This window comes from Sminthopsis crassicaudata, chromosome 6 (assembly GCF_048593235.1).
Source record: "Sminthopsis crassicaudata isolate SCR6 chromosome 6, ASM4859323v1, whole genome shotgun sequence".
Lineage (NCBI taxonomy): Eukaryota > Metazoa > Chordata > Mammalia > Dasyuromorphia > Dasyuridae > Sminthopsis > Sminthopsis crassicaudata.
Window position 1 is genome coordinate 196,941,683 of NC_133622.1, and position 26,947 is coordinate 196,968,629.

At 40.0% G+C, this 26,947-nt stretch overlaps 3 long non-coding RNA genes across 3 annotated transcripts; 1 reads left to right on the top strand and 2 right to left on the bottom strand.

Moving 5' to 3' along the window:
- Positions 1-10,314: 10,314 nt before the first annotated feature.
- Positions 10,315-17,240, top strand: LOC141545795 (uncharacterized). Its single transcript, XR_012483140.1, has 4 exons — positions 10,315-10,850; positions 14,106-14,229; positions 15,511-15,671; positions 16,923-17,240. It is a non-coding gene; the product is annotated as an uncharacterized LOC141545795 (long non-coding RNA).
- LOC141545796 (uncharacterized) lies at positions 12,029-19,403 on the bottom strand. The gene is made up of 4 exons (XR_012483141.1): positions 19,378-19,403; positions 16,338-16,445; positions 13,274-13,381; positions 12,029-12,570 (listed from the first exon to the last, which is right to left on the bottom strand). It is a non-coding gene; the product is annotated as an uncharacterized LOC141545796 (long non-coding RNA).
- A 1,535-nt stretch (positions 19,404-20,938) lies between these two features.
- On the bottom strand, positions 20,939-25,602 carry LOC141545797 (uncharacterized). The gene is made up of 3 exons (XR_012483142.1): positions 25,493-25,602; positions 22,439-22,546; positions 20,939-21,748 (listed from the first exon to the last, which is right to left on the bottom strand). It is a non-coding gene; the product is annotated as an uncharacterized LOC141545797 (long non-coding RNA).
- Between the last annotated feature and the right edge of the window lie 1,345 nt (positions 25,603-26,947).

Below are 26,947 nucleotides of genomic sequence, written 5' to 3' on the forward strand. Positions count from 1 at the left end.
TATTAAGCAGATGTTGTTCTCAGGGCATGTTGCTCGTGACCTCTTCCAGACTTACTATCCTATGGATCTAACATGATAACCTTGGCCTAAGATTGGATGTGTCTTGTACAGACAACCCTGGCCTAATTAACAAAAGGATCCAAGATCTGCAGTGTTCAAATTGTCCAAGATGAAAGGTACCTGATGAAGAGGTCCGGGGACATAAACTTGGCCCTAGGCTCCATCCCAAGAGCAATATGTGGGCTTAGCTCCCTTTCCCGCTGGCTGCTTCTACTCATGTCCCCAGATTCTGGTCCCTGTGTCTTTTGTGACTGTATTATTCCTTTGGTAGTCCACCTCATCCATCAGGCCTTAGACTACTCAATAAGCAAAGCACAATTAAACAAGGAGCAAACATATATTACATATACTTACTAGGGGTCAGATATTACACTAGACCCTGGAGACATAAAGATAAAAACAAAATGGTCTTGCCCTCAAAGTTTATATATTATTGCGGAAAATGATGTCAACAAAAAAAAAGTAGGAAGAAAATTTCTGCATAAGCAAGATAATTGCATAAATATTTTCATATACATTGGATTTATCCTATATTTTCACATATATAACATGTAATGACTGGTCATCTAGGGAAGGAGGTGGAAGGAAGGAGGGGGAATGTTGGAACATGAGGTTTCGCAAGGCTCAGTGTTGTAAACTTGCCCCTTCATATGTTTTCTACATAAAGAGGTTTCCTAAAAAATATTGTTAAAAGAAAACTTCCGCATAAAGCCTGAGCACAATCCTCATCAGATGAGCAGTTGACTTGCTTACCTTGGCCATGGAGACCTCATTGTGTCATGCCCATTGTGACACGCCTGAGAACACCCAAGGTTTTCTGACTTAAAGGTGATGTTCTCTCCCCAACCACCCAGTTGGATCCTGACAGCAAAGGGAGTAGTACGTGAATAGAAGAATGGATGAGTGGACTAATAGACTGATAGACTAGATACATAGATTATTGGTGATGGATGGATGGGATAGAGAAGATAAACAAATAGATTGAATAGATACACTTAATGCATAGTTAAAAAGATAATGATGGATAGATAAGTGAAAAGATAGATTTATAGTAGAAAAGTTTATAGGTAGAAAAGTGATTTATAGGTAGAAAAGAAATTTTTAGATTAAAAAAAGGGATTTAGAAGTAGAAAAGAGATTTATAGGCAGAAGAGAATGAATAACTGGATTAAAATATACATACACCCCCCCAAAATATTGCAGTTTGTGGATGGTTTTTCCAGTATATGAAATGGACACATATCTTTCACTTATGCTTTAACATTTTACCTTTTCAGGCAACCTATAAGCCAATACTGAAGCAAAGGATATACTGAAGTCAGAGTGACCAGATTCTGGCGATATTGCTACGATCTACTTAAAATGGGATTTACATTGTTGTTGGGGAGTTTTGATCTACACTTTGGAGTTTATTGCACTGGTGGGGGGAAGGGAAGAGATGATGTTTCTGAGTTTGATTGTTGGGGAGTTTTGATATCTATACTTTGGAGTTTATTGTACTGGTGGGCAGAAGGGGAGAGATGATGTTTCTGAGTTTGATGTGGTTTTAAAAATAAAAAATGTTTTTTTTTTTTTCTGTTTCCAAAAGTGTCAAGTTGTCATTCTTTCAGCTCCCACATGATTAGTGATATTTCCCAGTTTCTTCTGTACTATCTGGTGATTACATTTGCCAGCTCGTTAATCCTAAAGAAATACTTCTTGGCAAACTTATTGGGTAAACTACCTTTTTCCCTTATTTCCAGCTAGCCCATACTGCTGATGGGTAAAGCTATGGGCTAAGCTGGCTATCCTATCTGGGTTTGGGAATAAGAGAGGGAGGCAGATTTGTTCTTCTTTGAGATTGTGAAAAAACTGTAAGTAGGACCTTTGCCATCAGAGGCTGGGGACCATCTGAAAGTCTGGGAACAAAGAGGCAGTGGGGGTTAACAAGCAGCAGGGCTGTTGTGTTCTAGCCAGAGAAGTTCCAGAGAAGCTCGGAACTGGCCCTGCTGAAGTCTTTTGGATCTTCCTGGAGGAGCAGAGCAGCCATTCTCCACCAGGAGGGCAATTCAGAATGACAAGGGACTGGCTTAGAGATTTGCATCCAGGTGCTTCCCCTCAGCTCTAGGGGAAGGCTGAGCCAGAAAATAATTGGTGTCCCCACAGGCTTGTGCTAGAGCCCCCCATTCCCCCTTTGAAGTTTCTCCTGCCTGACTTGTGCTCATTATAATCTATATGAGTGAAATGTCAAACTTCTGTTTCTGAAAATAACCTTTCTACAGAAGCTGGGAACCTAAATCCCCTGGATGAAGAAGAGGGATAGTAAGAGTGCTAGAAAAGCAAATGGGTGCTCTGGAGACAGCAAGATTGGAGATGGGAAAACCCCATCTGATTTGATTCCATAGATAGTGGCAAACGTCAGGTTAGCCACAAAGGATGTTTGCACTGATTGATAAAGCTGGAACAATACCTCTTGGGAATTGATGTACAGGCCCTGGCAAGAAAATGAAACCAAACTAACTCCCAAGCAGGATGCAGCCTTAATTGGCTGAAGGACCCCAGAAGACCCTGGACAAGCCAGTCAAGCCGGCTTCCAGAGCTAGTCCTTAGCTTGGCCTTGGGAATCCTCCCAGGGGGTGGAAGAGGAGGAGGTCTGGATTGCTCTCTGACAGCACCTTCTCATCCTCCATCTTGGGCTTTCCACTTCTGGGCTTGGGCTTGGAGGGTCTCATCTACAGAAAACCACCTTCTTGAGGGCAAGAACTGTTGGAGTTTTTCCTTGGTAGCTCTGCCATTTTTCCACTTCGAATCACTTCCGATTTACCAATATTTATTAAGGAAACAAGCATTTATTAAACTTTATTAAACTCTTTTGTACTAAGCACTGTGCTAAGCACTTTACACATATTCTCTCCTTAACATCACTGGGAGGTAGGTGCTAACTGAGGCAACAGGTCAGCAAAATAGAGGCGAGATTGAAACAGATCTTGTCTTGTACAGACAACCCTGGCCTAATTAACAAGGGGATTCTAGATCTGCAGCGTTCAATGGGGTGTTTTCCAAATTCTACATGATGAAAGGTACCTGATGAAGCGGTCTGGGGCCTTAACCGTGGCCCTAGCTCCTTCTGCTTTGCAGCCAAACCCTAGGCTCCATCCCAAGAGCAATATGTGGGCTTGGCTCCCTTTCCCGCTGGCGCTTCTATTCATGTCCCCAGTTTCTGGTCCCTGTGTCTTTTGTGACCATATCATTCATCTGGTAGCTCACCTCATCCATCTTCCTTAGACTACTCAATCAGCAAAGCTCAATTAAACAAGGAGCAAACATACATTACATACTTACTAGGGGTCATATATTTCACTAGACCCTGGAGACATAAAGGTAAAAACAAAATGGTCTTGCCCGCAAAGTTTATATTCTATTGGGGAAAATGATGTCAACAAAAAGAACTAGGAAGAAAATCTATGCATAAGCAAGATAATTGTACAAATATTTTTACATACATTGGATTAAGCATATATTTTCACATATTTAACATGTAATTACCTGTCATCTAGGGGAAGAGGTGGAAGGAAAGAGGGGAAAAGTTGGAAGAGAAGGTTTTGCAAAGGTCAGTGTTAAAAACTTACCCCTTCATATGTTTTGTAAATAAAAAGCTTTCCTCAAATAATTTTTTAAAAGAAAAAACTCCATAATACCATGTAGCGTGTTGTCGTCTCCAGAAGCTGCTGGATCACTCTCTGGGAAGAGATCTGCTGTGTCTACTCACATCTCTCAGACAGATTCTTCTTCCTGTAGTGAACTGTTGTCTCCAGGTAGTTGCTGTTAACTCTTGTCCAGAGAAGTGACTCCCCTTCCTGCAGAGAGCTGCATCAAGCCAGACTTAGTGCAGAGTCTTCTCCTTGAATCCTGGCTCTGAATCTCTTCCAGCTCTCATCCTTCTCCAGGCAGACTGACTTTCCAGGCCCACTGTTGCCTCTTTTATCCTCCCAGAGAAAGGGCGTGGCATAATGCAAGGGCTTCTGGGAAGAACCACTTTAGCCAATGAGCTTGCTCCTTCTATCAAGGCATCCTGAGTTCTCACCTTGTAATTGTCTAGACAACCTGAATTCTCACCTTGTCACTGTCCAGACAACGTGAGTTCTCACCTAGTAATCCTAATATCTCCCCCTTTCTTTTGATTTAGAACATAGGACAGTCATGACCTTGAAACCTAAAGCCATCAATATGGGAAGTATTACAGATAATTACATAAATTACATAAGCACATAGTAACATAGTAACATAACACATGCTAGAAGTATATAACATAATCAAATAATCATAAATTGAAAATTTATAAATGTCCATAAATCCATTGTCCATTAGTCTCATCTTGTGTGAGGAAGTCCAATGATTCCTGCTGGTTTTAAACTTCTTTAACAGTCTTTTTATTAGCCATGCTCTTTCGGTGTAAGATGTTTCTTAGATCTTCTCCTTTATTTTGAGGTCTTTCTCTTTTTCTGTCTCTCTCTGATGGACAAGGCGAATATGACTCGTTGGCACCCATCTGATTCCTTCTCCTGCTGAAGAAATACAAGCAAACCCTCTCCCCCAGGCAGTTAACCTACCTGGTCCCTTCCATTCACCACTTTCTGGATCTCTCCACATCACCTGGCGATTATCTAAGGACAGTGGAGCTGCTCGCACTGGACACTGCCCTTCTGGTGGGTTATAAAACCTGTCTGCCGCAGCCAGTGCATCTTTGTCAAAAATTAGAAAATTAATGGTATAGAGAACTAAATTTAGAAGTTCTCTAGGGTTACCTGTGGCTCCCCCTTTCTTTTGTTTTTGGAGGAGTGTCTTAATATCTCTGTTTCTTCTCTCTACTCTTGCCTGCCCTTGAGGATTAAAGGGTATGCCCGTGGTATGTAAAATCTTATACTGTGCACAAAAGTGTGTAAAATGTTTGGACGTATATGCAGGTCCATTGTCTGTTTTTATTGCTTGTGGCACACCCATAATTGCAAATGCTTGTATAAGGAATTCAGTGACCACTCGGGCTGTCTCTTTTGCTGCTGGCACTGCAAATGTGAATCCTGAAAAGGTGTCTACCACGACATGGATAAAAGATAGACGACCAAAAGATTTATAATGGGTCACATCCATTTGCCAGATTTCATTGGGTCTCAAACCACGAGGATTCTTCACTGGAGGGAGTGTAGGAGCATGGCAAGGAAGACAAGCTGTACAGCTTTTTACTATGCTCCTAGCTTCCTCTCTTGTGATTCCAAATTGTAAACGTAAAGCTCGAGCAGCCTGATGATATTTAGAATGAGATTCTTGTGCTTCCTGAAATAAAGGACTACTGGCTAACATCGTTAGAAGGCTATCTGCCTTTGAATTTCCAACAAAAATGGGACCTGGAAGTCCACTATGTGAGTGGACATGCAAGATATAAATCTTGCCTGGATGTTTTCTCACTTGCTCTTGAAGTTCCTTAAAGAGCTGATAAATATTAGAGGCTGCAAATTTTATTTGGGCTGTGGCAATTCTTTGTACTACACCTACAGAATAAGCTGAATCAGTAATTATATTTACGTCTCCTGGGTAATAAGTAAGAGCTAGCATGATAGCAAATAATTCATTCTGTTGAGTGGATTGAAAAGGAGTCCTGATTACTCTCTTTATGGTTAAATCATGAGAGTATACAGCACAAATATTTTCTTTGGAGGCGTCTGTAAAGATTGTTGGTCCTTTAAGAGGAACCTTGGAAACCTTTTCTTCAAAGATCCATCGCCAATTATGTAGTAGCCGGGTAATCTTTAATGGAGATCCATGTGCAAAATTTGGAGCGGTGGCCAATAAAATTTGCCATTCTGGGATGGTCTCACAGCATACATTAATTTGTGCGTTAGTATAGAATGTGTATATTTTTTCAGGACTTATTCCAGATAATTGTGTTACTCTCTTAATAGCCTTTAATAAAATCCTAGCCAAAAGCACTGGGTAAGGTGTAAGGCTTTGTTCTGGTTGTGCTGGGAGGTTCATCCACTCAATCACTCTGTCTCCTTGATGAAGGACTGCTGTGGGTGCCTCTTTTGTAGCAAAAACTGATATTTCCAAGGGTTTTTGAGTGACTCTTTCAACCACATTTTGTGCTTCTTTTGTAAGCTGGCGTGGTGAATTTAAAGCACTGTCTCCCCTTAAAATGTCATATAGAGGTTGTAGTTGATTGGTAGTTAAGCCTAACACTGGACACATCCATTGGATATCTCCTATTGATTTTTGAAAGTCATTTAAGGTGTTCAACTTCTCTGTTCTTAAAGAAAGCTTTTGTACTGTGAGTGTCTTAGGATATACTTGATATCCTAAATATTGAAAAGGAGCCTGTCTTTGAATTTTTTCTGTAGCTATATGCAGTTTGTAGTACTTTAATGTTTCCATGGTCCTTTGTAGACATGCTTCTAACATTTGTTCCTCAGGTGCACATCCCAAAATATCATCCATATAATGTAACAATATTACTTTTGGAAAGGCTTTTCTTACTGGAGCAAGAGCAGCAGCAACATACATTTGGCACATAGTAGGGCTGTTTTTCATTCCCTGTGGCAAAACTGTCCATTCATATCTTTTATAAGGCTCGGCCAAATTAACACTAGGCACTGAAAAAGCACATCTTTTCATACCCTCCTTATCTAGAGGGATAGAATAGAAACAATCCTTAATGTCTATAACCCATAGAGGCCATTCTCTTGGCAACTGAGTAGGAGATGGAAGTCCAGGCTGAAGAGTTCCCATAGTTTCCATCTGTTCATTTACTCTTCTTAGATCAGTTAACATCCTCCATTTTCCAGATTTCTTTTTCACCACAAATACTGGGGAATTCCAAGGACTTAGAGAAGGCCGCAAGTGTCCTTGGTCAAGTTGTTCTTGCACTATGTCTAATAAGGCCTGAATTTTATCACTTCTTAAGGGCCACTGTTCTACCCACACTGGTGAATCAGTCTTCCACTGAATAGGAACTGGTGAAAGTGCAGGTAGGCCTTCAACAGCAGCCCTGCCTAAAAAGCTGAAGTGCTTATTTGTAATCCTATCTGCTGTAAAATGTCTCTTCCCCACAGATTGATGGGGATTTTTTCAACCACAAAAGGAGTAAAAGCTCCTGTTTCTCCTTCAAATACCTATCTCAAAGGCCTAGCACTAACTTCTGGGGCTATTGATCCTCCCACCCCAGACATATAGCAGACATGTCTGCTTTAATCTTTGGCCAGTGACCGGGCCAATTGGCACCTCTAATAACTGTACGATCTGCACCCGTGTCTACCGATCCTTCAAATGGTATTCCGTTTATATAAATAGTAAGCATAGGTCGGTCAGCTGTCACAGCTGCTGTCCAATATATTCCTGGATTTTGTTCATTGGAGTCAAAATCTAGGCGACTATCACGAGGTTGCTTATTAGGGGTACGTAACAATATGCCTGATGCTACTACTTCTCCTGGTTGATAAATCACACGTTGTCTGCCTATGTTAGTGACTGGGATATTAGATACACATTCTCCAGTTTCCCACATCAGTGTATGGATGGACACTGTTTTGTAGGCACTCTCAGAAGGTGAAATGGTCAAGCCTACTGTGCCTGGAGGCAAAGGATCCATAGGCTCAACAGGAACAGATTTCACTTCTCCAGGGAGTATCTCGGTAGTCTCTACTGCACACAACTCTATTTTTCCTAATTTCAATCCCTTTCTTCCATCTGATTGCCTTTTGGCTGATTGATCATGTCTTAAAATTCTCTGGATGTAACCTCGGCTGCCATCATGCCCCACTTCGAGGGCTGAAGCTGGGCCCCACCTGTCATTTCCCTGTGTCAATCTACATTCAGAGGCCCAGTGGAGGCCCTTGTGACATTTTGGACATGGAGTTTTAGGTCTTCTCTCACCCTGTCTTCTCACTGTATCTCCATATCTACACTGAGCTCTTAGATGCCCAATTTTTCCACATTGAAAACATCGCCGAGTTTCTCTAGAAGGCCCTTGCCAGGAGGGACCCTGTCTTTCCACGTTCATCATTGTCCGGGTGGAAAAAGCATTTGTTCCCACTGTAGCACAGCGTCTTATGATCTCCTCTAAAGGAGCATCTTTGTCTAATCCCCATATAATTCTTTTGCAAATCTCATTGGCATTTTCCTTAGCCAGATGTCTGGTCATTATTTCTGTAGCTGAATTTTCTCCAATAGTTCTTTTGACAGCAGTTTGCAAATGTCCCACAAAATCTGCAAAAGGTTCATTGGGACCTTGCTGTATTTTAGTGAAAGCCTCTCCACGATCTTTCTGTCCAGGAAGGACACCCCAAGCTTTTATTGCAGCCTTAGCAATTTGCTCATATATTGTCATGGTATAATTAATCTGTTCTGAATTCTCTCCATACCAACCTTCACCAGCCAAGTGCTCAAAAGTGAATTGTGTGTTAACTCCTATTTCCAAATTGCATCTGTCTTGAATTTTACATAATTCATGAAATTCCACAAGCCATAATAAATTTTCTCCAGGTTCCAGGCATGTCCTTGCTATGGATTTCCAATCATTTGGGGTTAGGACTTCATAAGACAAACCATCTAGTAACATTTTAACATAAGCTGATGTAGCCCCATAAAGGGTACAACCTTTTTTCAAATCTTTAATTTTATTCAAATCTAAAGGTGCATATCTTCTCCTTTTTTGACCTACAGAGTCAATATTTTCAATCACAGGATATGCATGTATAAAATCACTTATATCCTGTCCTTCTCTCTTAGCTTTAACCAATGCTTTTTCTAATCTTGTCATAGGCTTAGGCTGCTTCACAGGCAATTCTGTTTGTGTTTCTGCCTCTTCCCCTCCTTCTTCCTCCACCTCTGAAGGTGGGGTGGATGTGGGCCTGCCAATAATCTGTTCTCTAGGCAGGGTTGAAGCTTCTTCAAGAGAATCATACCATAATTCCTCATTTAAATCCTCTTGCTCTAAGGCAAGATCTTGATCTTTCCTTTTTTCCTCACACTTCCTCCTCTGTTCCTTTTTAAAACTTTTCCTTCTCCAACAACTTGCTTGATAGTTTAAGGTTAATTGAACTATGTTGTAGATATAAAATACTTCTGCAGAAATTGAACGAGGCCCATTTTTTGCATAAAATTCTTTCATTTCAAATCCCACTAGCTTCCATTTATCTACATCTATCTTTTCTTCCTCTAAGAACCAAGGGGATGTGCGTCTTAATGCAGCCAAGAGTTTAGCAATCTGTACCCATGTTACAAGTAAACTCTGCTCCTCAATTATCTTGATTATACTCTCTATAGTACCACTCCTGAATGGGGGTGGAGCTGAGGTTGCTTCTGGGGCTGGGGATGAGTCGGCTGAGGTCCAGGGATTGAATATAGCTAACATCTGCCCCATTTCAGCTATAAGAGATTCCTGGTTTAGCCCTTAACAAGTTAAGTTCCTTATTTATCTATTAGCACGCTCACTTAATCTTTAACAAAGTTTCCTCGTTACTCACAGTTCTGGGTCAGAGAGACTGAGATCTGGATGGGAGGCTTTTCCACTGGAATCAGGACCGTGTCTGTCCCTGTTCGGGCGCCAAATTGCGAAGGTCTGGTCTAGCTCCTCTTGTCAGGATAAGCAAAAGTCCTTGCCCCACGTGTGGACGCCAAATGTAGCGTGCTGTCGTCTCCAGAAGCTGCTGGATCGCTCTCTGGGAAGAGATCTGCTGTGTCTACTCAAATCTCTCAGACAGATTCTTCTTCCTGTAGTGAACTGTTGTCTCCAGGGAGTTGCTGTTAACTCTTGTCCAGAGAAGTGACTTCCCTTCCTGCAGAGAGCTGCATCAAGCCAGATGTAGTGCAGAGTCTTCTCCTTGAATCCTGGCTCTGAATCTCCTGCAGCTCTTATCCTTCTCCAGGCAGACTGACTTTCCAGGCCCACTGTTGCCTCCTTTATCCTCCCAGAGAATGGGCGTGGGATAATGCAAGGGCTTCAGGGAAGAACCACTTCAGCCAATGAGTTTGCTCCTTCTATCAAGTAAACCTGAGTTCTCACCTTGTAATTGTCCAGACAACCTGAATTCTCACCTTGTCACTGTCCAGACAACGTGAGTTCTCACCTAGTAATCCTAACAATACCAAGTGAGCACTACCCTCATCTGATGAGCATTTGCTTTGCTTACCTTCTCCATGGAGACCTCATTGTGTCATGCCCATTGTGACACGCCTGAGAACACCCAAGGTTTTCTGACTTAAAGGGGATGTTCTCTCCCCAACAACCCAGTTGGATCCTGACAGCCAAGGGAGTAGTATGTGAATAGAAGAATAGATGAGTGGACAAATAGACTAATAGACTAGATACATAGATAAGTGCTGATAGATAGATGGGATAGATAGGGTAAACAAATAGATTCAATAGATACACTTGATGCATAGTTAAATAGATAATGATCGGTAGATAAGTGAAAAGATAGATTTATAGTAGAAAAGTTTATAGGTAGAAAAGATATTTATAGGAAAAAAAGTGATTTATAGTTAGAAAAGAGATTTATATGAAAAAAGCGATACATAGGTAGAAAAGAGATATATATATAGTTAAAAAAGTGATTTAGGAGAAGAAACGAGATTTATAGGTAGAAAAGAGATGTATAGGCAGAAGAGAATGAATAGCTGCCTTAAATTATACATAGATAATGAAGGAGTCAATGGAGGGTTAGGTAAATCAGTAAATAAATTACTGGAGAGAGAGATCCATTTGGGCCCTCATCAGCATGATACCAAGGGCTGCTGTCATAGATTGAGACTGCCTTCACGTCAGTATTTTATTCTTCAATATTATAGAAGCTAAAATGGTTGCTTTCTATCTGGCTTGGGAAATTGTTGACTTCTCCTTCTTCCCCTCTTCCCCAACGCCCCCCCAAAATTGCATTTTGTGGATGGTTATTCTAGTAGATCAATTGGACACATATCTTTCACTTATGCTGTAACATTTTACCTTTTCAGGCATCCTATAAGCCACTGCTGAAGCAGAGGAGATACTGAACCAGTTGTGACCAGATGCTGGCGATATTGAACGCATCTTAAGCCTCGGGATCGACTTAAAACGGGATTTAACCTGTTCATGAAGGTAAAGCATCTACATAGAGATAATGTACCTGCAGCTTCCCTCCTGCAGTCAGTGTTAATAGGAGATCAAGGTAGGGCCTGGTTGCTGACTAGCCCTATATATATACTAGAAGTACAAATAATCTGGGAAATAGAGAGCCTACACTTAAAAACAAACAAACAAACAAAAGCAAATTCTTTTAGTTCGGAAACTATTTTCTTTTTCCTCATCCTATGGCTGGTTCCCAGAAAAAAGATGACTTGCTCATATTAGAGGTTTCATAAATGCTTGTTAAATTCAATTACATATAGATGAAGACTTTTTCTAAAATTATAGGCAGCTGGCTGGTTCAGTGGATAACACTGTTGGACCTCCCTTGAATCAGCAACTGATTTCAAACACCAGCTGTAGGACTCTGGGCAAGTCACTTAATCTGTGTTTGCCTCAATTTCCTCCTCTGTAAATTGGGAATGATACAATCATGTTTGCTCCACAGAGGATAAGGCTCTGAGAACTATTTGTTTTCAAGTAGAGTCACAGCATCGTGGATTTTGAGCTGGCAGCAATATTTCAGGGTTTCTACTTCCATATTTTACAAAGAAAGTCACTGAGACACAAGGAGGTTTAGTATAGTTAATATATTGTTCAAGCGCATACAAGTTGTAAGTGGCAGAGACAAGATTCAAACAGATCCTGTTAATACTATCGTGTTACCTCTAAGTGTTCATTATATATGGGTGTATGGGTGTCCATATATGTGTGTGTATATTTCCATACTCCAATCTTCTAACCTATAACTAAACATATTTACTCTTAAAAAAAAAAAAAGTGGTGGGATGGGGTAGGGGAAAGACACTGTAATAAAGTAACATTAAACAAGTGGTATTTTGCTCTGCTGTTTATTTCTTACTTTCATGACTTTATATTATCACTTTAAACTCCCTGAGCCTCAGTTTCCTCACATGTTAAATGAGATAGTTGAGCTCCATGACCACTAGGAAACTACATTTCCAGTTCTAAAATTGTGATTCCACAGTGAAAATCTAGCAACATTGTGTCCTAATGTAAGATCTGTATTTGATCATTAATGAGTCATATATTTTCTCTTGGATTTTATATAGTTCATTTGTAGCAACATTAACCTGGCATTCCCTTCTGAGGGCTGACCCCATCCTTGTTGTGGTGACTGTTAGAGATGGGCCGCCCTCATCCCGGTGACCATCCACTCCAGATCCTCTTTGTGGTTGGTGGGGTGACAATATCAGAAGCCAAAATGTTGAAAGATCTCGTTTCTTCCCTGAAGCCTGGAACACAGGTACCGAACCCGAAATAACAGGACATGCATCTCCCTGGCCCAAGGATGGGAGAGTCTGGCTGTTCCCACAAGACTTGGTCTGAGCCTTAGGGGTAGCATTTGAGGAGATGATCTATAGAATTCGGGAGATGGTGAAGCACTGTGTAAAGGTCAGATAATTCTCTTACTACTACTATTATTACTTGTACTCTTACGCCTATTATTATTACTACTATTTCTACTATTACTCCTCTTCCTACTCCTATTAGTATTACTCCTACGATTACTACTATTACTCTTCCACCAACTACTACAATTACTGCCACTCTTATTATTGTTATTATTCCTTCTAGATCTCTTCCTCCTGCTACTAGTACTATCATTGCTCCTATTACTATTAATACTCCTTTTACTACCACTACTATTATTTCTACTACCACTTTTACTATTACTATTACTCCTACTGCTACTGCTACTCCTACTCCTACTAGTGTCACTCCTATTCCTATCATTATTTCTGTTGCTATTACTACTTCTTCTACTACTATTATTCCTACTCCTATTATTATTAGTACTACTACCATTACTATTACTTTTATCATTACTACTCTTTTTACTACTTCGATCACTACTTTTATTCCTCTTCCTATTACTGTTACTACTCATACTACTCCTACTTCTTCTACGCCTCCACCTCCTACTACTGCCACTACTCCTTTGTCCGGAAGTCCATATGTTTTCTAAATAAAGAGGTTTCCTAAAAAATATTGTTAAAAGAAGACTTGCGCATAAAGCCTGAGCACAATCCTCATCAGATGAGCAGTTGACTTGCTTACCTTGGCCATGGAGACCTCATTGTGTGATGCTCATTGTGACATGCCGGAGAACACCCAAAGTTTTCTGACTTCAAGGTGATGTTCTCTTCCCAACAACCCAGTTGGATCCTGACAGGAAAAGGGAGTAGTATGTGAATAGAAGAATGCATGAGTGGACTAATAGACTGATAGACTAGATACATAGATTCCTGGTGATGGATGAATGGGATAGAGAAGATAAACAAATAGATTGAATAGATACACTTAATGCATAGTTAAAACGATAATGATGGATAGATAAGTGAAAAGATAGATTTATAGTAGAAAAGTTTATAGGTAGAAAAGATATTTATAGGAAAAAAAGTGATTTATAGTTAGAAAAGAGATTTATATGAAAAAAGCGATACATAGGTAGAAAAGAGATATATATAGTTAAAAAAGTGATTTAGGAGAAGAAAGGAGATTTATAGGTAGAAAAGAGATTTATAGGCAGAAGAGAATGAATAGCTGCCTTAAATTATACATAGATAATGAAGGAGTCAATGGAGGGTTAGGTAAATCAGTAAATAAATTACTGGAGAGAGAGATCCATTTGGGCCCTCATCAGCATGATACCAAGGGCTGCTGTCATAGATTGAGACTGCCTTCACGTCAGTATTAAACTATTATATTTTATTCTTCAATATTATAGAAGCTAAAATGGTTGCTTTCTATCTGGCTTGGGAAATTGTTGACTTCTCCTTCTTCCCCTCTTCCCCCACGCCCCCCCAAAATTGCATTTTGTGGATGGTTATTCTAGTAGATCAATTGGACACATATCTTTCACTTATGCTGTAACATTTTACCTTTTCAGGCATCCTATAAGCCACTGCTGAAGCAGAGGAGATACTGAACCAGTTGTGACCAGATGCTGGCGATATTGAACGCATCTTAAGCCTCGGGATCGACTTAAAACGGGATTTAACCTGTTCATGAAGGTAAAGCATCTACATAGAGATAATGTACCTGCAGCTTCCCTCCTGCAGTCAGTGTTAATAGGAGATCATGGTAGGGCCTGGTTGCTGACTAGCCCTATATATATACTAGAAGTACAAATAATCTGGGAAATAGAGAGCCTACACTTAAAAGCAAACAAACAAACAAAAGCAAATTCTTTTAGTTCGGAAACTATTTTCTTTTTCCTCATCCTATGGCTGGTTCCCAGAAAAAAGATGACTTGCTCATATTAGAGGTTTCATAAATGCTTGTTAAATTCAATTACATATAGATGAAGACTTTTTCTAAAATTATAGGCAGCTGGCTGGTTCAGTGGATAACACTGTTGGACCTCCCTTGAATCAGCAACTGATTTCAAACACCAGCTGTAGGACTCTGGGCAAGTCACTTAATCTGTGTTTGCCTCAATTTCCTCCTCTGTAAATTGGGAATGATACAATCATGTTTGCTCCACAGAGGATAAGCCTCTGAGAACTATTTGTTTTCAAGTAGAGTCACAGCATCGTGGATTTTGAGCTGGCAGCAATATTTCAGGGTTTCTACTTCCATATTTTACAAAGAAAGTCACTGAGACACAAGGAGGTTTAGTATAGTTAATATATTGTTCAAGCGCATACAAGTTGTAAGTGGCAGAGACAAGATTCAAACAGATCCTGTTAATACTATCGTGTTACCTCTAAGTGTTCATTATATATGGGTGTATGGGTGTCCATATATGTGTGTGTATATTTCCATACTCCAATCTTCTAACCTATAACTAAACATATTTACTCTTAAAAAAAAAAAAGTGGTGGGATGGGGTAGGGGAAAGACACTGTAATAAAGTAACATTAAACAAGTGGTATTTTGTTCTGCTGTTTATTTCTTACTTTCATGACTTTATATTATCACTTTAAACTCCCTGAGCCTCAGTTTTCTCACATGTTAAATGAGATAGTTGAGCTCCATGACCACTAGGAAACTACATTTCCAGTTCTAAAATTGTGATTCCACAGTGAAAATCTAGCAACATTGTGTCCTAATGTAAGATCTGTATTTGATCATTAATGAGTCATATATTTTCTCTTGGATTTTATATAGTTCATTTGTAGCAACATTAACCTGGCATTCCTTTCTGAGGGCTGACCCCATCCTTGTTGTGGTGACTGTTAGAGGTGAGCCGCCCTCATCCCGGTGACCATCCACTCCAGATCCTCTTTGTGGTTGGTGGGGTGACGATATCAGAAGCCAAAATGTTGAAAGATCTCGTTTCTTCCCTGAAGCCTGGAACACAGGTACCGAACCCGAAATAACAGGACATGCATCTCCCTGGCCCAAGGATGGGAGAGTCTGGCTGTTCCCACAAGACTTGGTCTGAGCCTTAGGGGTAGCATTTGAGGAGATGATCTATAGAATTCGGGAGATGGTGAAGCACTGTGTAAAGGTCAGATAATTCTCTTACTACTACTATTATTACTTGTACTCTTACGCCTATTATTATTACTACTATTTCTACTATTACTCCTCTTCCTACTCCTATTAGTATTACTCCTACGATTACTACTATTACTCTTCCACCAACTACTACAATTACTGCCACTCTTATTATTGTTATTATTCCTTCTAGATCTCTTCCTCCTGCTACTAGTACTATCATTGCTCCTATTACTATTAATACTCCTTTTACTACCACTACTATTATTTCTACTACCACTTTTACTATTACTATTACTCCTACTGCTACTGCTACTCCTACTCCTACTAGTGTCACTCCTATTCCTATCATTATTTCTGTTGCTATTACTACTTCTTCTACTACTATTATTCCTACTCCTATTATTATTAGTACTACTACCATTACTATTACTTTTAACATTACTACTCTTTTTACTACTTCTATCACTACTTTTATTCCTCTTCCTATTACTGTTACTACTCATACTACTCCTACTTCTTCTACGCCTCCACCTCCTACTACTGCCACTACTCCTTTGTCCAGAAGTCCATATGTTTTCTAAATAAAGAGGTTTCCTAAAAAATATTGTTAAAAGAAGACTTGCGCATAAAGCCTGAGCACAATCCTCATCAGATGAGCAGTTGACTTGCTTACCTTGGCCATGGAGACCTCATTGTGTGATGCTCATTGTGACATGCCGGAGAACACCCAAAGTTTTCTGACTTCAAGGTGATGTTCTCTTCCCAACAACCCAGTTGGATCCTGACAGGAAAAGGGAGTAGTATGTGAATAGAAGAATGCATGAGTGGACTAATAGACTGATAGACTAGATACATAGATTCCTGGTGATGGATGAATGGGATAGAGAAGATAAACAAATAGATTGAATAGATACACTTAATGCATAGTTAAAACGATAATGATGGATAGATAAGTGAAAAGATAGATTTATAGTAGAAAAGTTTATAGGTAGAAAAGTGATTTATAGGAAGAAAAGTGATTTATAGGTAGCAAACAGCTCTATAGGAAGAAAAGCCATTTATAGGTAGAAAAGAGATTTTTAGATTAAAAAAAGGGATTTAGAAGTAGAAAAGAGATTTATAGGCAGAAGAGAATGAATAGCTGGATTAAAATATACATACAACCCCCCCCCCAAATATTGCAGTTCGTGGATGGTTTTTCCAGTATATCAAATGGACACATATCTTTCACTTATGCTTTAACATTTTATCTTTTCAGGCAACCTATAAGCCAATACTGAAGCAAAGGAGATACTGAAGCCAGAGTGACCAGATTCTGGCGATATTGAAAACATGTCTTTGGAAATCTACTTGAAACGGGATTTAGATTGTTGTTGGGGAGTTTTGATCTATACTTTGGAGTTTATTGCACTGGTGGGGGGAAGGGGAGAGAGGATGTTTCTGAGTTTGATTGTTGGGGAGTTTTGATATCTATACTTTGGAGTTTATTGTACTGGTGGGGGGAAGGGGAGAGATGATGTTTCTGAGTTTGATGTGTTTTTAAAAATAAAAAATGTTTTTTTTTCTGTTTCCAAAAGTTTCAAGTTGTCATTCTTTCAGCTCCCACATGATTAGTGATATTTCCCAGTTTCTTCTTTACTATCTGATGATTATATTTGCCAGCTGGTTAATCCTAAAGAAATACTTGTTGGCAAACTTATTGGGTAAACAACATTTTTCCCTTATTTGCAGCTAGCCCATACTGCTGATGGGTAAAGCTGGCTATCCTATCTGGGTTTGGGAATAAGAGAGGGAGGCAGATTTGTTCTTCTTTGAGATTGTGAAAAAACTGTAAGCAGGCCCTTTGCCATCAGAGGCTGGGGACCGTCTGAAAATCTGGGAGCAAAGAGGTAGTGGGGGTTAACAAGCAGCAGGGCTGTTGTGTTCTAGCCAGAGAAGTTCCAGAGAAGCTCGGAACTGGCCCTGCTGAAGTCTTCTGGATCTTCCTGGAGGAGCAGAGCAGCCATTTTACACCAGGAGGGCAATTCAGAATGACAAGGGACTGGCTTAGAGATTTGCATCCAGGTGCTTCCCCTCAGCTCTAGGGGAAGGCTGAGCCAGAAAATAATTGGTGTCCCCACAGGCTTGTGCTAGAGCCCCCCATTCCCCCTTTGAAGTTTCTTCTGCCTGACTTGTGCTCATTATAATCTATATGACTGAAATGTCAAACTTCTGTTTCTGAAAATCTAACCTTTCTTCCGAAGGTGGGAACCTAAATCCCCTGGATGAAGAAGGGGGATAGTAAGAGTGCTAGAAAAGCAAATGGGTGCTCTGGAGACGGCAAGATTGGAGATGGGAAAACCCCGTCTGATTTGATTCCATAGATAGTGGCAAAGGTCAGGTTAGCCACAAAAGATGTTTGCACTGATTGATAAAGCTGGAACAATACCTCTTGGGAATTGATGTACAGGCTCTGGCAAGAAAATGAAACCAAACTAACTCCCAAGCAGGATGCAGCCTTAATTGGCTGAAGGGCCCCAGAAGACCCTGGACAAGCCAGTCAAGCCGGCTTCCAGAGCTAGTCCTTAGCTTGGCCTTGGGAATCCTCCCAGGGGGTGGAAGAGGAGGAGGTCTGGATTGCTCTCTGACAGCACCTTCTCATCCTCCATCTTGGGCTTTCCACTTCTGGGCTTGGGCTTGGAGGGTCTCATCTACAGAAAACCACCTTCTTGAGGGCAAGAACTGTTGGAGTTTTTCCTTGGTAGCTCTGCCATTTTTCCACTTCGAATCACTTCCGATTTACCAATATTTATTAAGGAAACAAGCATTTATTAAACTCCTATGTACCAAGCACTGTGCTAAGCACTTTACACATATTCTCTCCTGAACATCACTGGGAGGTAGGTGCTAATATCCACTCTCTCAGTTAAAGAAACTGAGGCAACAGGTCAGCAAAATAGAGGCGAGATTGAAACAGATCTTGTCTTGTACAGACAACCCTGGCCTAATTAACAAGGGGATTCTGCATCTGCAGCGTTCAATGGGGTGTTTTCCAAATTCTACATGATGAAAGGTACCGGATGAAGCGGTCTGGGGTCTTAACCGTGGTCTTAACAGCCAAACCCTAGGCTCCATCCCAAGAGCAATATGTGGGCTTGGCTCCCTTTCCCGCTGGTGCTTCTACTCATGTCCCCAGTTTCTGGTCCCTGTGTCCTTTGTGACCATATCATTCATCTGGTAGCCCACCTCATCCATCTTCCTTAGACTACTCAATCAGCAAAGCTCAATTAAACAAGGAGAAAACATATATTACATACTTACTAGGGGTCGTATATTTCACTAGACCCTGGAGACATAAAGGTAAAAACAAAATGGTCTTGCCCGCAAAGTTTATATTCTATTGGGGAAAATGATGTCAACAAAAAGAACTAGGAAGACAATCTATGCATAAGCAAGATAATTGTATAAATATTTTTACATACATTGGATTAAGCATATATTTTCATATATTTAACATGTGAATCCCCTGTCATCTTCCCTGTCATCTAGGGGAAGAGGTGGAAGGAAGGAGGGGAAAAGTTAGAAGAGAAGGTTTTGCAAGGGTCAGTGTTAAAAACTTACCCCTTCATATGTTTTGTAAATAAAAAGCTTTCCTCAAACAATTTTTAAAAAGAAAAAAAACCCACATACCAGGTGAGCACTACCCTCATCTGATGAGCATTTGCTTTGCTTACCTTCTCCATGGAGACCTCATTGTGTCATGCCCATTGTGACACGCCTGAGAACACCCAAGGTTTTCTGACTTAAAGGAGATGTTCTCTCCCCAACAACCCAGTTGGATCCTGACAGCCAAGGGAGTAGTATGTGAATAGAAGAATAGATGAGTGGACAAATAGACTAATAGACTAGATACATAGATAAGTGCTGATAGATAGATGGGATAGATAGGGTAAACAAATAGATCCAATAGATACACTTGATGCATAGTTAAATAGATAATGATCAGTAGATAAGTGAAAAGATAGATTTATAGTAGAAAAGTTTATAGGTAGAAAAGATATTTATAGGAAAAAAAAGTGATTTATAGTTAGAAAAGAGATTTATATGAAAAAAGCTATACATAGGTAGAAAAGAGATATATATAGTTATAAAAGTGATTTAGGAGAAGAAACGAGATTTATAGGTAGAAAAGAGATTTAAAAGCAGAAGAGAATGAATAGCTGCCTTAAATTATACATAGATAATGAAGGAGTCAATGGAGGGTTAGGTAAATCAGTAAATAAATTACTGGAGAGAGAGATCCATTTGGGCCCTCATCAGCATGATACCAAGGGCTGCTGTCATAGATTGAGACTGCCTTCACGTCAGTATTAAACTATTATATTTTATTCTTCAATATTATAGAAGCTAAAATGGTTGCTTTCTATCTGGCTTGGGAAATTGTTGACTTCTCCTTCTTCCCCTCTTCCCCCACGCCCCCCCCAAAATTGCATTTTGTGGATGGTTATTCTAGTAGATCAATTGGACACATATCTTTCACTTATGCTGTAACATTTTACCTTTTCAGGCATCCTATAAGCCACTGCTGAAGCAGAGGAGATACTGAACCAGTTGTGACCAGATGCTGGCGATATTGAACGCATCTTAAGCCTCGGGATCGACTTAAAACGGGATTTAACCTGTTCATGAAGGTAAAGCATCTACATAGAGATAATGTACCTGCAGCTTCCCTCCTGCAGTCAGTGTTAATAGGAGATCAAGGTAGGGCCTGGTTGCTGACTAGCCCTATATATATATACTAGAAGTACAAATAATCTGGGAAATAGAGAGCCTACACTTAAAAGCAAACAAACAAACAAAAGCAAATTCTTTTAGTTCGGAAACTATTTTCTTTTTCCTCATCCTATGGCTGGTTCCCAGAAAAAAGATGACTTGCTCATATTAGAGGTTTCATAAATGCTTGTTAAATTCAATTACATATAGATGAAGACTTTTTCTAAAATTATAGGCAGCTGGCTGGTTCAGTGGATAACACTGTTGGACCTCCCTTGAATCAGCAACTGATTTCAAACACCAGCTGTAGGACTCTGGGCAAGTCACTTAATCTGTGTTTGCCTCAATTTCCTCCTCTGTAAATTGGGAATGATACAATCATGTTTGCTCCACAGAGGATAAGCCTCTGAGAACTATTTGTTTTCAAGTAGAGTCACAGCATCGTGGATTTTGAGCTGGCAGCAATATTTCAGGGTTTCTACTTCCATATTTTACAAAGAAAGTCACTGAGACACAAGGAGGTTTAGTATAGTTAATATATTGTTCAAGCGCATACAAGTTGTAAGTGGCAGAGACAAGATTCAAACAGATCCTGTTAATACTATCGTGTTACCTCTAAGTGTTCATTATATATGGGTGTATGGGTGTCCATATATGTGTGTGTATATTTCCATACTCCAATCTTCTAACCTATAACTAAACATATTAACTCTTAAAAAAAAAAAAAAAAAAGGTGGTGGGATGGGGTAGGGGAAAGACACTGTAATAAAGTAACATTAAACAAGTGGTATTTTGCTCTGCTGTTTATTTCTTACTTTCATGACTTTATATTATCACTTTAAACTCCCTGAGCCTCAGTTTCCTCACATGTTAAATGAGATAGTTGAGCTCCATGACCACTAGGAAACTACATTTCCAGTTCTAAAATTGTGATTCCACAGTGAAAATCTAGCAACATTGTGTCCTAATGAAAGATCTGTATTTGATCATTAATGAGTCATATATTTTCTCTTGGATTTTATATAGTTCATTTGTAGCAACATTAACCTGGCATTCTTTTCTGAGGGCTGACCCCATCCTTGTTGTGGTGACTGTTAGAGGTGAGCCGCCCTCATCCAGGTGACCATCCACTCCAGATCCTCTTTGTGGTTGGTGGGGTGACAATATCAGAAGCCAAAATGTTGAAAGATCTCGTTTCTTCCCTGAAGCCTGGAACACAGGTACCGAACCCGAAATAACAGGACATGCATCTCCCTGGCCCAAGGATGGGAGAGTCTGGCTGTTCCCACAAGACTTGGTCTGAGCCTTAGGGGTAGCATTTGAGGAGATGATCTATAGAATTCGGGAGATGGTGAAGCACTGTGTAAAGGTCAGATAATTCTCTTACTACTACTATTATTACTTGTACTCTTACCCCTATTATTATTACTACTATTACTCCTCTTCCTACTCCTATTAGTATTACTCCTACGATTACTACTATTACTCTTCCACCAACTACTACAATTACTGCCACTCTTATTATTGTTATTATTCCTTCTAGATCTCTTCCTCCTGCTACTAGTACTATCATTGCTCCTATTACTATTAATACTCCTTTTACTACCACTACTATTATTTCTACTACCACTTTTACTATTACTATTACTCCTACTGCTACTGCTACTCCTACCCCTACTAGTTTCACTCCTATTCCTATCATTATTACTGTTGCTATTACTACTTCTTCTACTACTATTATTCCTACTCCTATTATTATTAGTACTACTACCATTACTATTTTATCATTACTACTCTTTTTACTACTTCTATCACTACTTTTATTCCTCTTCCTATTACTGTTACTACTCCTACTACTCCTACTTCTTCTACGCCTCCACCTCCTACTACTGCCACTACTCCTTTGTCCGGAAGTCCATATGTTTTCTAAATAAAGAGGTTTCCTAAAAAATATTGTTAAAAGAAGACTTCCGCATAAAGCCTGAGCACAATCCTCATCAGATGAGCAGTTGACTTGCTTACCTTGGCCATGGAGACCTCATTGTGTGATGCTCATTGTGACATGCCGGAGAACACCCAAAGTTTTCTGACTTCAAGGTGATGTTCTCTTCCCAACAACCCAGTTGGATCCTGACAGCAAAGGGAGTAGTATGTGAATAGAAGAATGCATGAGTGGACTAATAGACTGATAGACTAGATACATAGATTCCTGGTGATGGATGAATGGGATAGAGAAGATAAACAAATAGATTGAATAGATACACTTAATGCATAGTTAAAAAGATAATGATGGATAGATAAGTGAAAAGATAGATTTATAGTAGAAAAGTTTATAGGTAGAAAAGTGATTTATAGGAAGAAAAGTGATTTATAGGTAGCAAACAGCTCTATAGGAAGAAAAGCCATTTATAGGTAGAAAAGAGATTTTTAGATTAAAAAAAGGGATTTAGAAGTAGAAAAGAGATTTATAGGCAGAAGAGAATGAATAGCTGGATTAAAATATACATACAACCCCCCCCCCCAAAATATAGCAGTTCGTGGATGGTTTTTCCAGTATATCAAATGGACACATATCTTTCACTTATGCTTTAACATTTTATCTTTTCAGGCAACCTATAAGTCAATATTGAAGCAAAGGAGATACTGAAGCCAGAGTGACCAGATTCTGGCGATATTGAAAACATGTCTTTGGAAATCTACTTGAAACGGGATTTAGATTGTTGTTGGGGAGTTTTGATCTATACTTTGGAGTTTATTGCACTGGTGGGGGGAAGGGGAGAGAGGATGTTTCTGAGTTTGATTGTTGGGGAGTTTTGATATCTATACTTTGGAGTTTATTGTACTGGTGGGGGGAAGGGGAGAGATGATGTTTCTGAGTTTGATGTGTTTTTAAAAATAAAAAATGTTTTTTTTCTGTTTCCAAAAGTTTCAAGTTGTCATTCTTTCAGCTCCCACATGATTAGTGATATTTCCCAGTTTCTTCTTTACTATCTGATGATTATATTTGCCAGCTGGTTAATCCTAAAGAAATACTTGTTGGCAAACTTATTGGGTAAACAACATTTTTCCCTTATTTGCAGCTAGCCCATACTGCTGATGGGTAAAGCTGGCTATCCTATCTGGGTTTGGGAATAAGAGAGGGAGGCAGATTTGTTCTTCTTTGAGATTGTGAAAAAACTGTAAGCAGGCCCTTTGCCATCAGAGGCTGGGGACCGTCTGAAAATCTGGGAGCAAAGAGGTAGTGGGGGTTAACAAGCAGCAGGGCTGTTGTGTTCTAGCCAGAGAAGTTCCAGAGAAGCTCGGAACTGGCCCTGCTGAAGTCTTTTGGATCTTCCTGGAGGAGCAGAGCAGCCATTCTACACCAGAAGGGCAATTCAGAATGACAAGGGACTGGCTTAGAGATTTGCATCCAGGTGCTTCCCCTCAGCTCTAGGGGAAGGCTGAGCCAGAAAATAATTGGTGTCCCCACAGGCTTGTGCTAGAGCCCCCCATTCCCCCTTTGAAGTTTCTTCTGCCTGACTTGTGCTCATTATAATCTATATGACTGAAATGTCAAACTTCTGTTTCTGAAAATCTAACCTTTCTTCAGAAGCTGGGAACCTAAATCCCCTGGATGAAGAAGGGGGATAGTAAGAGTGCTAGAAAAGCAAATGGGTGCTCTGGAGACGGCAAGATTGGAGATGGGAAAACCCCGTCTGATTTGATTCCATAGATAGTGGCAAACATCAGGTTAGCCACAAAAGATGTTTGCACTGATTGATAAAGCTGGAACAATACCTCTTGGGAATTGATGTACAGGCTCTGGCAAGAAAATGAAACCAAACTAACTCCCAAGCAGGATGCAGCCTTAATTGGCTGAAGGGCCCCAGAAGACCCTGGACAAGCCAGTCAAGCCGGCTTCCAGAGCTAGTCCTTAGCTTGGCCTTGGGAATCCTCCCAGGGGGTGGAAGAGGAGGAGGTCTGGATTGCTCTCTGACAGCACCTTCTCATCCTCCATCTTGGGCTTTCCACTTCTGGGCTTGGGCTTGGAGGGTCTCATCTACAGAAAACCACCTTCTTGAGGGCAAGAACTGTTGGAGTTTTTCCTTGGTAGCTCTGCCATTTTTCCACTTCGAATCACTTCCGATTTACCAATATTTATTAAGGAAACAAGCATTTATTAAACTCCTATGTACCAAGCACTGTGCTAAGCACTTTACACATATTCTCTCCTGAACATCACTGGGAGGTAGGTGCTAATATCCACTCTCTCAGTTAAAGAAACTGAGGCAACAGGTCAGCAAAATAGAGGCGAGATTGAAACAGATCTTGTCTTGTACAGACAACCCTGGCCTAATTAACAAGGGGATTCTAGATCTGCAGCGTTCAATGGGGTGTTTTCCAAATTCTACATGATGAAAGGTACCGGATGAAGCGGTCTGGGGTCTTAACCGTGGCCCTAGCTCCTTCTGCTTTGCAGCCAAACCCTAGGCTCCATCCCAAGAGCAATATGTGGGCTTGGCTCCCTTTCCCGCTGGTGCTTCTACTCATGTCCCCAGTTTCTGGTCCCTGTGTCCTTTGTGACCATATCATTCATCTGGTAGCCCACCTCATCCATCTTCCTTAGACTACTCAATCAGCAAAGCTCAATTAAACAAGGAGCAAACATATATTACATACTTACTAGGGGTCGTATATTTCACTAGACCCTGGAGACATAAAGGTAAAAACAAAATGGTCTTGCCCGCAAAGTTTATATTCTATTGGGGAAAATGATGTCAACAAAAAGAACTAGGAAGACAATCTATGCATAAGCAAGATAATTGTATAAATATTTTTACATACATTGGATTAAGCATATATTTTCATATATTTAACATGTGAATCCCCTGTCATCTTCCCTGTCATGTAGGGGAAGAGGTAAAAGGAAGGAGGGGAAAAGTTGGAAGAGAAGGTTTTGCAAGGGTCAGTGTTAAAAACTTACCCCTTCATATGTTTTGTAAATAAAAAGCTTTCCTCAAACAATTTTTAAAAAGAAAAAAAACCCACATACCAGGTGAGCACTACCCTCATCTGATGAGCATTTGCTTTGCTTACCTTCTCCATGGAGACCTCATTGTGTCATGCCCATTGTGACACGCCTGAGAACACCCAAGGTTTTCTGACTTAAAGGGGATGTTCTCTCCCCAACAACCCAGTTGGATCCTGACAGCCAAGGGAGTAGTATGTGAATAGAAGAATAGATGAGTGGACAAATAGACTAATAGACTAGATACATAGATAAGTGCTGATAGATAGATGGGATAGATAGGGTAAACAAATAGATTCAATAGATACACTTGATGCACAGTTAAATAGATAATGATGGGTAGATAAGTGAAAAGATAGATTTATAGTAGAAAAGTTTATAGGTAGAAAAGATATAGGAAAAAAAGTGATTTATAGTTAGAAAAGGGATTTATATGAAAAAAGCTATACATAGGTAGAAAAGAGATATATATATAGTTAAAAAAGTGATTTAGGAGAAGAAACGAGATTTATAGGTAGAAAAGAGATTTATAGGCAGAAGAGAATGAATAGCTGCCTTAAATTATACATAGATAATGAAGGAGTCAATGGAGGGTTAGGTAAATCAGTAAATAAATTACTGGAGAGAGAGATCCATTTGGGCCCTCATCAGCATGATAACAAGGGCTGCTGTCATAGATTGAGACTGCCTTCACGTCAGTATTAAACTATTATATTTTATTCTTCAATATTATAGAAGCTAAAATGGTTGCTTTCTATCTGGCTTGGGAAATTGTTGACTTCTCCTTCTTCCCCTCTTCCCCCACGCCCCCCCAAAATTGCATTTTGTGGATGGTTATTCTAGTAGATCAATTGGACACATATCTTTCACTTATGCTGTAACATTTTACCTTTTCAGGCATCCTATAAGCCACTGCTGAAGCAGAGGAGATACTGAACCAGTTGTGACCAGATGCTGGCGATATTGAACGCATCTTAAGCCTCGGGATCGACTTAAAACGGGATTTAACCTGTTCTTGAAGGTAAAGCATCTACATAGAGATAATGTACCTGCAGCTTCCCTCCTGCAGTCAGTGTTAATAGGAGATCAAGGTAGGGCCTGGTTGCTGACTAGCCCTATATATATACTAGAAGTACAAATAATCTGGGAAATAGAGAGCCTACACTTAAAAGCAAACAAACAAACAAAAGCAAATTCTTTTAGTTCGGAAACTATTTTCTTTTTCCTCATCCTATGGCTGGTTCCCAGAAAAAAGATGACTTGCTCATATTAGAGGTTTCATAAATGCTTGCTAAATTCAATTACATATAGATGAAGACTTTTTCTAAAATTATAGGCAGCTGGCTGGTTCAGTGGATAACACGGTTGGACCTCCCTTGAATCAGCAAGTGATTTCAAACACCAGCTGTAGGACTCTGGGCAAGTCACTTAATCTGTGTTTGCCTCAATTTCCTCCTCTGTAAATTGGGAATGATACAATCATGTTTGCTCCACAGAGGATAAGGCTCTGAGAACTATTTGTT